This window comes from Piliocolobus tephrosceles, chromosome 2 (genome assembly GCF_002776525.5).
Source record: "Piliocolobus tephrosceles isolate RC106 chromosome 2, ASM277652v3, whole genome shotgun sequence".
Taxonomy (NCBI): domain Eukaryota; kingdom Metazoa; phylum Chordata; class Mammalia; order Primates; family Cercopithecidae; genus Piliocolobus; species Piliocolobus tephrosceles.
This window is the reverse complement of record NC_045435.1, coordinates 5740845-5757413: the sequence shown is the minus strand read 5'-3', so window position 1 is coordinate 5757413 and position 16569 is coordinate 5740845.

Here is a 16569-nt window from a genome sequence, read left to right as displayed (position 1 = left end):
AACAATGTGCTTTTATTTTTAAATTTGCTTTGGTTTTATGACACACGCTAAAGGCTTCAAAAAGAATCCCTGCATGAATAGAAAAGGTGAAGATAATTGTGATTAATTAATAAGCCTTATAGCTTTTTTAGATCCACATTTCAGTGGACCTAAAAAGGAACCGCCGTATTCGCTATTTGAAATATTGTCTTGTTATTGCAAGCCAATTAAGAGTAAGATAAGACATTGATTGACCCTAGAGATGCTCTAGTTGTTGCTTAGAAGTAAAGGTAAATAGCCTCCTGTGTGCTTACTCTTCTGCATAACCAGCAGCAATTATAACAATTAAAACTTTCTATTTTTCAGCAGGGATTTTGTGCCTATCATTATTTGCTATGTGATGCTACTGTAATACCTGTGTAAGCTCATAGCCGTGAATGTAGGAGATGTAATAGGAAAAGGAGACTGTGGATCAAAAAAATATTGAAACAGGATAGAAAGGCACTGATGAAAGCATAGCATTACATATTATTGGATGGGATGGTAGAGGAGGAAAAACAAAACTGTGACCACCAGTGAGAGAAATTATGAAGAAGTTATCCTTCTGATGGTTACAATGGAAGGAATGTAGGTGATGAGGGCGTCCAGTGGAGAGGAAGCACAGTAAGCAAGAATCAGTAGGTGACCCACGCCCTTCTAGTATCTGGGAAGGGAAAAGGTCAAAACCGATGCAATTGAAGCCAGAGTCACTGTTAGTAGAGAGCAAAGTTAGTGTGCAGCTGAGGGGCTCGAGGGAGGTTTCCCTGGCCACCTCCAAGGTCTAGTATATGGAGTGCCAGAGGGTGTTCTATGGAAAGAGTGGGCTGGCTACCCAGTGAAGAATGTGGCTGCGTGTGGGAGAGGACCAAATATATAATTTGCAGCAATGTCTCGGGAAAGCTGAGAGGACCCAGTTCTTGTGTGTCTGCCAGGGAAAGGGAGAATGAATTACTAGTTGTTGCACTAAGGTAACCCAGGAAATTTTATCATCTACGTGTAGACTGTCACTTACTGTTTGACTTATGTGATAATTTGGAATGTTATTTAAACATCTTAATAAAACTTTGTTAACAGACTTCCTAGTAGGAAGATTTGTCCCGTATTTTGAATGTTTCTCAATGCTGGGAAATGAAAATTTCCAACTGGCAGTATTTCATAATACAGTTTACCTGGGAAAATTAATATAAGAAATACAGTGATTTACGTTTTATTCTGGAATTGCACATCCCCCTTCTCCCGGGAAATGTCCCCCTAATTGTTCACAGCTGCTCAAAACTCAGTTTCATAGAAGGTTGAGCAGCAGCATATCCCAGAGAAGAACAATGTGTCATGGAGCAATCTAATGTGAGCACTAATGTGATCCCTCAAACCTTGGAGAATCAAAGAAAGAACCTCTCAGTTTGGAATAAACAATCAATTCTCAAGTAAAGCTTATGGGCATTTGAAAAACACTCTGGTGTTATTTCTTCAGAGGTGCATGTTAATAAATGTCTTGGGCCCTCTCTTAACTGCAGGTGTCGTGATGTTGGAAGAGTAACAATAACTCAGTCAACCAGGGCTTGTCTGAATACAATCCTACAGCAGCAGGAACTGTGGAGATATAGAAGCCAAGGAAGACCAGATTGTGAGGGAAGACGAATTTCCTGCCAGGAATGTTGGGATTGAGAGTAATATTCTCCGATAATGATGGAAGACAGAACAGTAAAAGCCCACCAGCTCATTCTGTATGGTGAGATAAGAAAAAAGTCAAGGGCAGAAGTGAGACAAAAAATCATCACCAATGGCACATGTATACATATGTAACGAGCCTGTACGTTGTGCACATGCACCCTAGAACTTAAAGTATCAAAAGAAAAACCATCACCAAATTGAAAAGAAAACCTTTGTAACAAAAACTAGATTGATACCTGACCTTTAGTAGTGGAAAGGTACCATTCCAATGAAGCATGAATTGAAAGGATTTCTTCTGAAAGCTAATTTACATTTTTCTTTTCTTTTTTTTTTTTCATTTTCAGTGTATTTTAGCAGGTGTGTCGTTCTACATGGTTAGTTTCTTTACCTCTTTGAAAAAAAAAAGGGTCAGCTTGACACATCTGGATGAAAGAAATCCGTCAGGTGATTATGAGTGAAGCCAGATTAAGCCTTGTTATGCGGGGAGTATTAAGCCTTGTTACGAGGGGAGTATTTGGGGGCTTACCCTGAGGTGATATTTGATGGTTTAGCTGTGGCGGAATTTCCCTCCCAAGCTCAGCGTGACTGACACTGAACTCACTACAGGGGAAGAGGACCTTTCCAAGAGGCGACAAGGACCTTTACCTGATACAGCACAATGGTTTTGGACTGGAAGGCCAGTCCCATTGATGAGGTTCCCAAAAGATGTCCAGGTCCTAATCCCTGGAACCTGTGAATATGTCACCTTATACATCAAAAGAACTTTGAAAACGTGATTGAGGTTAAGGACCTTGGAATGAGGAGATTACCTTGGATTATCTGGTTGGGTCCAAGCTAATCACATGAGTCCTTAAAGGAGGATAACCTTTTTTAGCTGGGTCAGAGAGAGATGTGATGATGAAAACAGGTTCAGAGAGATGCACTGTAAGAAGGACTTGACCAGTTGTTTTTGACTTTGAAGATGGAGGGAAGGGCCAGGAACCAAGGAACCTGGGTGGCTTTTGGAAGGTGGAAAAAGCAAGGGAACATTCTCCCTCAGAGCCTCCAGAAAGGAGCTCAGTCCTGTTGACATCTTTGTTTTTATTTTTTATTTTTAGTAGCATTGAGGTCTCACTATGTTGCACAGGCTGGTATTGAACTCCTGAGCTCAAGCGATCCTCCCGCCTTGGCTTCCCAAAGTGCTGGGGTTACAGGCATGTGCCACCACATCCGGCCTCCTACTGACATCTTAACTTTAGTGCAGTGAGATTCATATTTGAATTTCTGACTGACAGAACCATAAGATGTAACTTTGTGTTGTTTTAAGATACTAAATTTTTGGTAATTTGTTATAGCAGCACAAGAAAACTAATATAGCATTGTATTATGCCAATATCATCTCTTTGTTGACTATTGCTATTATAATTTGTTTTATGGGTCTTGTGTAAAGAATCAAGCTATAATATTGGGTTAGCTCCCTAAGGAAAACTTGGAATATAGAACATTATTTTAAAGACTGAATTAGGTAAATATACCTGCCAGTAAATACATTAACGAATTAATTAATATATTCACTCTTTTCACTCACAAATACTTTTTGAGCCCCTATTACTAGCCAAACATTTTGTTAGATTCTGAGAAACGTCTGCTGGACAGCATTATGACTATAGTTAATAACAATGTATTGTACTCTTGAAAATTACTAAGGGAGTAGATTTTAAGTGTTCTCACCACAAAAAGTAAGTATGTGAGGTAATGCAGATGTTAGTTAGCTTGATTTAGCCATTCCCCAGTGTATACATATTTCAAACCTTCGTATTATACATGGATAAATATATGCAATTTTTATTTGTCAATTAAAAACCCCTCAGTGAATACAGATTCCATTCAGTCCTCCAGGTGGAGCTTGTAGACTTGGTGGGGGGCCGAGGATCAGCTTTCAAACAGGCAGTTCCAATGTGTGGGGTGGATAGGCTTATTCTCTTTGTTGTTTTCATGATAGGTATTTAGATGCACTTTCCTCTATTACGTTAAGCCAGCTGCCAATCCCTCATTCAATTTCCATCCTCCATGAATTTGCTCACATCTGTGGTCTAGTGTCACTCATTCTTTTCTCTTCCTGAGGGCTTGTGTGGCTTATCTTCTTGGCTTTCTCTTAGGAACATGGTGCAGCTTGACCCTGCATTATCCACCTGGAAAAATAGATCATAAAACAGTCCTTCTCTGTACTAAGTGCTAAAGTAGGAGGAAGGGCGTAAGTCAGCTTCCTGAGCTATATATCCTTGTTTTCAGGAGCTGAGCTAGACACAAGCAGAACTTGCAAATAATTTACATTTCTTTCTGCTGAGGTGATTCAGAATAAGTTGCAACAAACATAAACAGGAATGGTGCAGTAAAAAAAATAATAATTTAGGTCATTTAAAAATTACTACCCATTATTTTCTAGATTGCAAATCCTGAGGGTGTTAGCTGATGAAATTTGTGAAGACATTTCTCCAAGTGATCAGCTTCCTAATTACGAGGGATACATCTGCTCAGGTAAGTACCTAGACAAAGAATAACTAGATTAATTCCTCAAGAGTCTTTTTATTTCCTCCCACCTCACTTGTTAACTATATAGAGAGATGGTAATAGGCATAGGGAAAAATACACCTGTTATCAGGAAAGAGTGTTTGGGAGTCTTAAACCCACGGAATTCTCTGCCTGTAAACTCTAATTGAGTATTTTTGTCTGGAGGGTTGGCCTTTAATTTTTTTCCTGTGTTTTAAGGCGATATCCTTTTCAAAACATGGTCTTGATTTATAGATTCAGCAGTGTTTAAATTGGCCAGAAAGAGAGTGTGAGAAATGGATGTGCTAGAACTCATTTGTTTTCTGTTGGTCTTCCTTTTTCATTGCTGTCACGGTACTTCACTGAGGCAAGTGTAGTTTCTTTGGCTAACCTCTGAATAAAGGGCACTGTGGCTACTGGAGGGGAGCATGCAGAAGTGATGAATGAATGACAGAAAAAATGTGAGTTGAGTCCATTCAGGGAGGTGATTTGTGGCCATATGATAAAATGTGCAGATGTTAATTGCTCTTCTATTTCTCACGCATGATTACCTTGTTGCTGTACACCGCCTGTGTGTGCCTGCAGAAAGTACATAATAGATGTTGCAGATAGGAGGCACGAAGAGGGTGTAGTGTGAGAACACAGGCACTGGGAGTGGGCAAGTGACAGATCAAGGGAAGAGGAGGTGGCAAGCCTGGGCAGAGGAAAAGAACAATATTCAGGCTAGGAGGGCAGGCAACTGCAGCTTGAGAATATCACAAAGCCCCTAAGGCAAGGCTATGAATTTGATATGGGGTTTCCCAGTATTCCACCTTGCACATGAATAAATCATTTCATCTATTCTGAAGTCTCAAGTGTCTAACCAGAAATTTCGTTTGAAATGGAAAAGTCAGAAATCATCCCCACCCTCTAACTGATTTGTTCATGGCAGTTTCTACACTGAAGTAACATGTCAAGTCTAGCATAGATTGCGTGGGTTGCCTGAGGAGACTAAGTGCCCAGGATACATCTCTGGGCCACTCAAAATGCAATCACTTTGAGACAATGAGGAGCCTGTAAAGAGTATCTAATAAAAGAAAACACAGTGGAACCAGGGAAAAATCTGGAAAGAGTGGTCTCATGAAAGCCAAAAGAGGAGAGTTTCAAAGAGTGAATTGTGAATAATTGGGAAATGGAATAACATGTATAGAGAAATGTGTCTATTGGATTTGCAAACATGGAGCAGCTTCATGTGCATGATTTGGAAGGAAGCCAGATTAGAGTGGGTTTGTTCATTAACTGATTCATGATGTTCACACATATTTCTTTGAGTACCTAACATGCACCAGAGATTACTTTGGTTGTGGGGGATTCATTGGTGCAAAAACAAGCATGATTCCTTGTGGGATCATGATAGCTTATGTGGGAAGACAATTTTCCAATCACATTCCTCTTAGGTTCCCGGCCATCTAGCCAAACCATAGGTCACAGCCCATGAATTGGTATATACTCAACTATTTGGCTATTTCTCCTTCCAAGCAATGAACGGTCAGGTGCACTGGTCAGATTTCTGCCCCCTGGGAAAATTTCCTTTCACTACTTTCCTCCAGGAATGTTCCAAAGAGGGCCTGTTGTACTGTAGCCATCCACTTTCAAGTAGTGCTTGCATATCATGCAGAACCATCTGCAAACCAGGCGCAAGTCTTCCCGTCTTCTGTCAAGTGATCATAGGGAACTCCCCATGAGGCCCTAGGTGCTGTCTGGGAGAGAGAAGTTAGCATAGCAGATGTGGGAGCTGTTGGCATTTGGGTCGCTTCTTTATGTAATTTACTTATGCTTTCGGGGTCTTCTTGGGTTCCATCACATACATTACTTCCATTTGATGATGGAGTACTGCTGTGCACACCCAACTTTATGGCTTGGTAGGTGAGATAACATCTAGTTCATAATGGGGAGCTTAGATTGCATGGTAAGTTGGTGGCTCATGGTTAAGCATTCTGTCTCCACCAAGGTCCAGTAGTAGGCCAGGAGCTGTTTCTCAAAAGAGGACTAGTCATCCACAGAGGATAGGCAGGTCTTTGCTCCAAAATCCTAAGGGCTTGTGCAGCAGGTGCTTGCAAAAGGCTTTAAACAGCATTCCTATCTGTCACTGACACTTCAAGCACAATCTGATCTGCTGGATCTTATGGTTCAGGTGCCAGAGCAGCTTGCATGGCAGCCTGGACCTGTTGTAGAGCTTTCTCTTGTTCTGAGCTCTATTCAAAACTAGCTGCTTTTTGGGTCACTCAGCAAATGAGCCAGAGTAACACAGTCAAAAAAAAAAAAAATATGTTGCCTCCAAATCCAAAGAGGCTCACTAGATATTTTGTCTCCTTTTCGGTCATACAAGGGTCCAGTTGCAACAACTCACCCTTCACCTTAGAAGGGATATCTCAACTTGCCACACACCACTGTAACCCCAGAAACTTCACTGAGGTAGATACCTGATTTTTTCTTGGATTTATTTCCCTCCCTCTGACGCTCAAATGTCTTACCAAGATGTCTAGAGTTGTAGCTACTTCTTGGTCACTAGACTCCATTAGCATGAAGTCATTAATGTATTTGCTCAGTGGAATAGAAGGGAAGGGAAGAGTGGAAGGGAAGAGTGATTAGGAATCTTGCAAATAGCTGGTAATAGCATGGTCATCCATGCCTGTAGTCCCAGCATTTTGGGAGGCCAAGGCGGGCTGATCAGTTGAGGTCAGGAGTCAAGATCAGCCTGGTCAACACAGTGAAAACCTGCGTCTACTAAAAATACAGAAAATGAGCTGGGTGTGGTGGTGCATGTCTGTAATCCCAGCTACTTGGGAGGCTGAGGCATGAGAATTGCTTGAACCTGGGAGGTGGAGGTTGCAGTGAGCCAAGGTTGCACCACTGTACTTCAGCCTGGGTGACAGAGTGAGACTCTGTCTGAAAAGGAAAAAAAAAAAAAAAAAAAAAAAAAAAAAAAAAGATTCCTGCAAACGAAATTATGATATAGGGAAGAAGAGTTGATATATCCCTGAGGTGGGACAGTGAAGATGTACTATAGGCTCTGCCAGCTGAAAGCATACTGCTTCTGCTGGTCTTTACTAATGGGTATCAAGAAATACCAGGAAAATAAAAGGTATCAGGGGATGTATTGGTGTGCTCAAGCTATGAAACCACACCTGGTATAGCAGCTGCAGTTAGAGTCATTGTATTAATCTCACAATGATCTGTCATTCATCTGTCTTTTACAAAGGCCAAATAGGTCTTTGAATGAGGATATGGTGGGAATCATCACCCCTGAATCTTTCAAGTCCTAAGAGTGGACTGATGTCTGCAATCCCTCCAGGAATGTGGTATTGCTTTTGGTTTACTATTTTCTTAGATAGAGGCAGTTTTAGTTGTTTCCACTTGTCCCTTTCTACTGTAGTGGCCCTTTCTACTGTAGTAGCCCTTACACCATAGGTCAACGAACTAATGTGGGGAGGCTGTCACCTGATGAGTATATCTACTCCAATTATACATCCTGGAACTGGGAAAATAACTACAGGATGGGTTCAGGGGCATACAAGGCCACTGTGATATAGACCTGAGTTAAAACTCCATTGATTACCAGACCTCCATAAGCCCCTTCTCTGATGAAACACAATGATGTTTGAAGTGTCCTGGAATTAGTGTCAGTTCAGAACCAGTGTCCAGTAGTCCCTGAAAGGTCTGATTTTCCCCTCCCTTCAGTACATACTTACCTTCGTAAAAGACTATAGATCTCTTTGGGAGAAAGATTAACAGGCTAATTATTTGACAGTATGCTAGGTCCTTCCTCAAGGGGAACCATCTTCCCCTTTATTCAAGGGGTCCTTGATCTATAAATTGGCTCATCAGAAAGTTAATTGAGGGCCTGTGACTCCTTTGTTTTTTTGATTCACTTTAGAATTTGGTTCACTTGACCTAGATATTTTCTGCTTACATAGATGAAGTAAGAATTTAGTAGCTTCTTATCTCTTTAGCTTGTGGGAACGCCATGATCATTTAGTCAATCACACAGGATGATTACCACTTTGACTCTGCTCTTCATCATGGTGACCACACACACCTTGCCTTTGGCTTCTGCCACCCTGGGATCCAATTACTACTATTGTATTTAGATTTCCCAGTTCAGGGGCTGCAGTTGCCATTGTAGGATCTGGTCTACAGAGAAGAGGGATCATAGCGATCTTCCTATGTAAGAGCTCCCCTCAAAAATTTATTTCTCACAGTTGTGGTGAAAGGTGTGTCTTCTGGACCCTGCCAGGGTGGGTGAGTAGACCTTAAATGACACATTTACTCCAAAATTCCAATCTCCCTAGGCCTTTGAATCCCTTTCTCTACATTAAACCAAGGCAAGTCCAGCATTTCTAACACTGTAGGCCACCTTTTGATCCACGTTTTAGCCAACCACACAAACTGTTAGAGCCCTTTCTACTTCCCTGAGCTGCAACATTAAGTGCAGAATCTCTGCTTAGTGGGCTCATATCAATACATTAAGCCTTATCCAGCTTTCTGTCCTTTCCACCGTTATACCACACCCTTAACATCCATTCCCACATATATTCCCCAGATTTCTGTTTGTACAAATTAGAAAACTCAAGTAGTTATTTTGGAGAGTAGCATACCTTAAGGGTCACAATTTGTACCTTACCATTAGGGTCCTGCTGAGATGTGAGTCTAGGTATAAGTCTAAAATTCAAACGGGTTTTGGGGATGAGTCCTGAGGAGAATCAGCATTGCCTCGTGAGGCAATGGACTCAGAGGAGGCCATTACCTTTTCCTCAGACAATGTAGGGTTAATCCCTACAGATGAGGGTGGAGAGGCTGCTGCTACTGACAAAGAAGATTCATCAGAATTTACAGGCTTTTTGTCCCTCACCCCATCAGGTTCTTCCCACATATTCCCATTGCAACTTCAGGATCCCATTCTTTCCTAATCGATGCCTTCACTCTATCAGTGGACAAAATAACCAAATAAACTTTTTTTAAAAAAAGAGATATATAAATGGTGTTGAAAAATATGACTTACCAGGTATCAAAGCATAAAATAATGTTACAGGAATTAAAGAAGTATGTCTCAGGCTGGGTGTGGTGATTCATGCCTGTAATCTCAACATTTTAGGAGGCCAAAGCAGGAGGATCACTTGAGGCCAAGTGTTCAAGACCAGCCTCGTTAATATAAAAAGAAACTGTCTCAAAAAAACCAAAAAAACAAAAAAAAAAAAACAAAAAACCCAAAACAAGTATGTCTATGACTTCCAGATAAGCAAATAGATGAGTGGACCAAAATAGATTCCAAATCAGACTTACGCTTATAAGAATGAGTAATACTTTTAATGAGTAGCAAAATGAAGAATCACAAATGCTTCACCTTTACCTAGAATGGATAAGAGTGGATATTGATTATATATATTTACCTTCATCACCTGGACATCCCTCAGAACATCAGAGAATAGGAGACAAATCCTACAAATATTCAGGGTCCTATCACATCAATAAAATATTTAGGGGTTTAGTGGCCTGGAGCATGCCAGGACATTACTTCCAAAATAAAGGGCAGATTATTGTACTTTGTCCTTCCTATCAAGAAGGAAAACAATACATGATAGGCTGGGAAAGTAATTTGCATTGTAATTCAGTCACTCACAGGATACAGAGTTTGGGTGTGGTTTTCAGTTATGTCAGTTCTGCAGCTACAGGAGATAAATGTCTTAGGGCAGATATAGAAACTTTCACGTCATTTATGCAAAAAACTTTAATCCTTGAACTCATCCTTTTCTTTCTCCATTTTGTTCAGTGACAAGGAACAACCAGCCAATCTCATTATACTCATTAGTTTGACAACGATGCTCAAATTTTTTATATACATGCTCGCTAGATACTTGCTCCTTATCAGTGTTTGGTTGGGAGTATTCAATGGCCATATTTTGTGTATCTCCATTATTTGTGATAGTCGAGATCACACTAGGGACTACTAATGCTCTTTTTACTACTGGAAATAGAGTCTTCAGTATCTTTAAAACTAGCTAGATTAGAGAGCCAATTTCAGAAACTCTAGAACCAATTCAGAAAATTCATCCTGCAGATTCTGTTCTTCTAGAACCACTTTCAGAACCAAAATCTGTTATTAGTCAGCATTCTGCAGAGAAGCTGAATTAATTATCTCTATCTATATATCTATTATCTATCTATCTATCTATCTATCTATCTATCTATCTATCTATCTATCTAACCTATCTAATCTATTTACCTGTTTCCTAAAAGATTTATATATATCTCAAGATGTTGGTTGTAAGGAATCAACTCATGACTTTGTAGGCTGGCAAGTCCAAAATCTGCAGAGCTCTTTTCTCAGTTAGAAGGCTGTCAGGCAGAAGAATTATTTCTTGGAAGAGGTCAACCTTTTTCTATTGAGGCTTTCAACTGATTGGATGAGGCTCACTTACATTGTGGAGGATCATCTGCTTTACTTAATCTATTGATTTAAATGTTAATCTCATCCCAAAACATCCTTATGAAAAGACTCAGAACAATATTTGACCAAATATCTGTGCATCCCATGGCTCAGTCAAGTTGACACATAAAATTATCAAAGTGAGCTAGTCACATGGTAATTGCTATGTGACCATATATATATGAGTTAGTGTAGTAGTGGTGGATGACAATGACATGCAGATCTAGGCTAGCTGCTCATGTGTCCTTTTTGAACTCTCTGGCTTTGTTCATGCTCAATCCCAGATGTGGCACTTGCACATTTTAATGGCCTGCTTCTGGTTCCATCTAACCTCATGATTTTGTGGATCTGACAGCTCATGATCAGTAGTTCCGGCCACTTGTCCACTTGATGCCCCATGAACAAGCTCTCCATCTCTAGTAGGGTTCAGTAGAATAGCAGAATTTGTTGTTCATAAGCTAAATAATTCTCCACTGCAGGGAGCATAATCTTGCTCTCTCGTTAATGTTTGTCATAAACTTTGCACGACATCTTTCCCCACCAATGATGTCTCTAATGCAATAATGACTACTGGTTATAGGATTAAAAAAGCAGGGCCACTTGCACCAGAATCTAGTCCTATTTCATAGTTTTTCTCTGCTCTAGGCCCTACTCAAAGCTGTAAGCCTTTCATGTATCCCAGTGAATGGGCAGAACCAATATCTTAGGTGTGCAATACACTATCTCCAGAACTTGAACAAGTCTATTACGGATTGTATTCCTTTTTGGTGGGAGGCGCAGAGTACAAGAATCTGTCCTCTATTTTGGATACCTCCAAAATATCATACTTCATCATGGCATACTTCAGGCCACTAGCCCCTACAAATTTTATTGATGTGACGGGACCCTGAATATTTGTCCCCTATCCTCTGTTGCTCTGATGGATGCCTAGGTGATCCAGGTAAATGTATATAGTCAATATCCACTGTTACCCATTCTAGGTAAATGTGAAGTCTTTGTGAACTTTTTATTTTGATAGGGTTGGAAAATAATGCATTTATTAGATAAATTTTAGTAACATTTATGGAACATTTCTTCATTTTACTACTTGTTAAAATGTTAATTCTGATATCCATAAGTCTGATTTATAATTTCTGTATCGGTCCACTCATCTTTTTGCTAAATTTAGCGCAGATATATACTTCTTGAATTCCTGTGACATTATTCTATGCTCTGATGCCTGCTAAGGCATGTTTCCCCACACCATTTATATATTTCTTTGTAAAAAATATTTTTGGTTATTTTTGCAAATTTTTTATTCCACAAACACTTTGAGATTAGTTTGAAAAGTTCCAAAAAGGAAAGCCATGGTGGAAATTTTGCTGGGATTAGACTAACTTTATAGATTATTTTACTGTTGAACAAATGACTCAGAGAATATGAATGTACAAACATAAAAAACTTAGAGGAAGTTTGAGTCATAGACACACTGATAATTTCTGATAGAAGTAAACAGACAAAACTCTATCTTTAAATAAATGTTCTAAAACTCAGCAGCCATATATCTTCTCCTCTGATGGGGACAACCTTCTTCATGAGCTACAAAAGACATTTGCCCACAATTTCTATTGAGGGGCTTTCTTAGCATTGTTTCTGGGCATTTTTTTTCATTCTATAATTGTTTTTAACAGGTCATGTAGAGGATTCAGAAACAAAATATGTAACGGGCACAGTAATAAGGCCCTTAATTTCTCCCTCAGGAGTGAAGCTCTTACCAAGTTCTGGGAGTACTGCCAGCAAATAACCCTCAGCTTTCAGTCCACACTGCGGGAAATGCCTCAGCTGAAGTCACTTCTCTCAAGAGCAAGCTCCCTGCTCAAGGAAGCCAATCCCCAAACATAATGTTGAATAATAACAATAAGAGCAGATGTTTTTACCCTGTTCGCAATTTTAGGGAGAAAACATTAATATTTCACCATTAAGAAAACACAGGGCCAGGCGCTGTGGCTCACGCCTGTAATCCCAGCACTTTGGGAGGCCGAGGCGGGTGGATCACGACGTCAGGAGATCGAGACCATCCTGGCAAACACGGTAAAACCCCGTCTTTACTAAAAATACAAAAAAAGTAGCCGGGCGTGGTGGCGGGCGCCTGTAGTCTCAGCTTCTAGGGAGGCTGAGGCAGGAGAATGGCGTGAACCTGGGAGGCGGTAGAGCTTGCAGTGAGCAGAGATCATGCCACTGCACTCATGCCTGGGCAATAGAGCGAGACTCCATCTCAAAAAAAAAAAAAAAACAAACAAAAAAACAAACAAACAAACAAAAAAAAAACACAAGCTTTTTGTTTTCTTAATGCCTAATTATGCATTATGCCTAATAAAGGCATAGATGCCTTTATTAGATTGTAGAATGTCCATTCTATTCCTAGTTTGTGGAAAGGTTTTTTACTTCTTTTCAATCATGAACAGATTTTTGCGTTTGGTTAATATTTTGTTTTCTTGATAATATAAATTTTAAATTTTCTCCTTTAATCTATAATTTAGTGTGATACATCAGACATTCCTTTTTGTTTTGGTTTTTTTTTTTTTTGGAGACAAGAGTCTTGCTCTGTTGCCCAGGCTGGAGTGCAGCTGTGCGATCTTTGCTCACTGCAACCTCCACCTCCCAGGTTCAAGTGATTCTCCTGCCTCAATCTCTTGAGTAGCTGGGATTACAGGCACGTGCCACCAAGCCCAGCTAATTTTTGTATTTTTTAGTAGAGACAGTGTTTCACCATGTTGGTCAGGCTGGTCTTGAACCCCTGACCTCGTGATCCGCCCACCTCAGCCTCCTAAAGTGCTGGGATTACAGGCATCAGCCACCATGCCCAGCCTGGACATTCTGATGTGTTAAGTCAACCTTGGTTTTTTGGAATAAATCCTTTAATCATGATGCATTTAAAAAAAAGTTTTAATTGATTTGCTAATGTTTAGTTTTTTAAAGTCCAGATAAGTGAGTCTGTGTTTTTTTCTCTTTAAAAAGTCTTTGTCTTGTTTTATTATTTCTTTTGTCAGTTTTGTTGTTATGTTTTTCAAGAAATTTGTGCATTCATCTAAGTTGTCAAATTTATTGATAAAAGTTGGTCAAAATGTCCCATTATTATTATTTTTAATATTTATACACTGTAGAAATGTACTTTCTTTTTTCTGATATTTGGAGATTCCTCTTTATTTTTTGTTAATCTCTTGCTAAAGATTTATCAGTTTTATTACTCTTAAAAACAGAAACCTTTGACTTTTTTTGTGTGTGTGATTCTGGGAATCCAGTTTATAATTTTCTTGTTTTTTTCATTATACTTTATGTTCTAGGGTACATGTGCACAATGTGCAGGTTTGTTACATATGAATACATGTGCCAAATGATGAGTTAATGTATTAACTTGTCATTAACATTGGGTATATCTCCTAATGCTATCCCTCCCTCCTCCCCGAACCCCACAATAGGCCCCAGTATGTGATGTTCCCAGCCCTGTGTCCAAGTGATCTCATTGTTCAATTCCCACCTATGAGTGAGAACATGCGGTGTTTGGTTTTCTGTTCTTGCAATAGTTTGCTGAGAATGATGGTTTCCAGCTGCATCCATGTCCCTACAAAGGACACGAACTCATCCTTTTTTATGGCTGCATAGTATTCTGTGGTGTATATGTGCCACATTTTCTTAATCCAGTCTGTCATTGATGGACATTTGGGTTGATTCCAAGTCTTTGCTATTGTGAATAGTGCCACAATAAACATACGCGTGCATGTGTCTTTATAGCAGCATGATTTACTATCTTTTGGATATATACCCAGTAATGAGATGGCTGGGTCAAATGGTATTTCTAGTTCTAGATCCCTGAGGAATCGCCACACTGTCTTCCACAATGGTTGAACTACAGTCCCACCAACAGTGTAAAAGTGTTCCTATTTCTCCCCATCCTCTCCAGCACCTGTTGTTTCCCGACTTTTTAATGATTGCCATTCTAACTGGTGTGAGATGGTATCTCATTGTGGTTTTGATTTGCATTTCTCTGATGGCCAGTGATGATGAGCATTTTTTCATGTGCCTGTTTACTGCATAAATGTCTTCTTTTGAGAAGTGTCTGTTCATATCCTGAGCCCACTTTTTGATGGGGTTTTCTTTTCTTGTAAATTTGTTTGAGTTATTTGTAGGTTCTGGATATCAGCCCTCTGTCAGATGAGTAGATTGCAAAAATTTTCTCCCATTCCGTAGGCTGCCTGTTCACTCTGATGGTAGTTTCTTTTGCTGTGCAGAAGCTCTTTAGTTTAATTAGATCCCATTTGTCAATTCTGGCTTTTGTTGCCATTGCTTTTGGTGTTTTATACATGAAGTCCTTGCCCATGCCTACATCCTGAATGGGATTGCCTGGGTTTTCTTCTAGGGTTTTTATGGTATTAGGTCTAACATTTAAGTCTCCAATCCATCTTGAATTAATTTTTGTATAAGGAGTAAGGAAGGGATCCAGCTTTCTACTTATAACTAGCCAATTCTCCCAGCACCATTTATTAAATAGGGAATCCTTTCCCCATTTCTTGTTTTTGTCAGGTTTGTCAAAGATCAGATGGCTGTAGATGTGTGGTATTATTTCTGAGGGCTCTGTTCTGTTCCATTGGTCTAATCTCTGTTTTGGTACCAGTACCATGCTGTCTTGGTTACTGTAGCCTTGTAGTATAGTTTGAAGTTGGGTAGTGTGATGTCTCCAGCTTTGTTCTTTTGACTTAGGATTGTGTTGGCAATGCGGGCTCTTTTTTGGCTCCATATGAACTTTAAAGTAGTTTTTTTTCCCAATTCTGTGAAGAAAGTCATTGGTAGCTTAATGGGGATGGCATTGAATCTATAAATTACCTTGGGCAGTATGGCCATTTTCACGATATTGATTCTTCCTATCCATGAGCATGGAATGTTCTTCCACTTGTTTGTGTCCTCTTTTATTTCACTGAGCAGTGGTTTGTAGTTCTCCTTGAAGAGGTCCTTCACATCCCTTGTAAGCTAGATTCCTAGGTATTTTATTCTCTTTGAAGCAATTGTGAATGGAAGTTCATTCATGATATGGCTCTCTATTTGTCTGTTATTGGTGTATAAGAATGCTTGTGTTTTTTGTACATTGATTTTGTATCCTGAGACTTTGCTGAAGTTGTTTATCGGCTTAAGGAGATATTGGGGTGAGATGATGGGGTTTTCTAAATGTACAATCATGTCAACTGCAAACAGGGACAATTTGACTTCTTCTTTTCCTAATTGAATACCTTTATTTCTTTCCCTTGCCTGATTGCCCTGGCCAGAACTTCCAACGTTATGTTAAATAGGAGTGGTGAGAGAGGGCATCCTTGTCTTGTGCCAGTTTTCAAAGGGAATTCTTCCAGTTTTTGCCCATTCAGTATGATATTGACTGTGGGTTTGTCATATATAGCTCTTATTATTTTGAGATACGTTTCTTCAATACCGAATTTGTTGAGAGTTTTTGGCATGAAGGGCTGTTGAATTTTTTCAAAGGCCTTTTCTGCATCTACTGAGATAATCATGTGGTTTTTGTCTTTGATTCTATTTATATGCTGGATTATGTTTATTGATTTGCGTATGTTGAACCAGCCTTGCAATCCAGGGATGAAGCCCACTGGATCATGGTGGATAAGCTTTTTGATGTGCTGCTGGATTTGGTTTGCCAGTATTTTATTGAGGATTTTTGCATCGATGTTCATCAGGGATATTGGTCTAAAATTATCTTTTTTTGTTGTGTCTCTGCCAGGCTTTGGTATCAGGATGGTGTTGGCCTCATAAAATGAGTTAGGGAGGATTCCCTCTTTTTCTATTGATTGGAATAGTTTCAGAAGGAATGGTACCAGCTCCTCCTTGTACCTCTGGTAGAATTC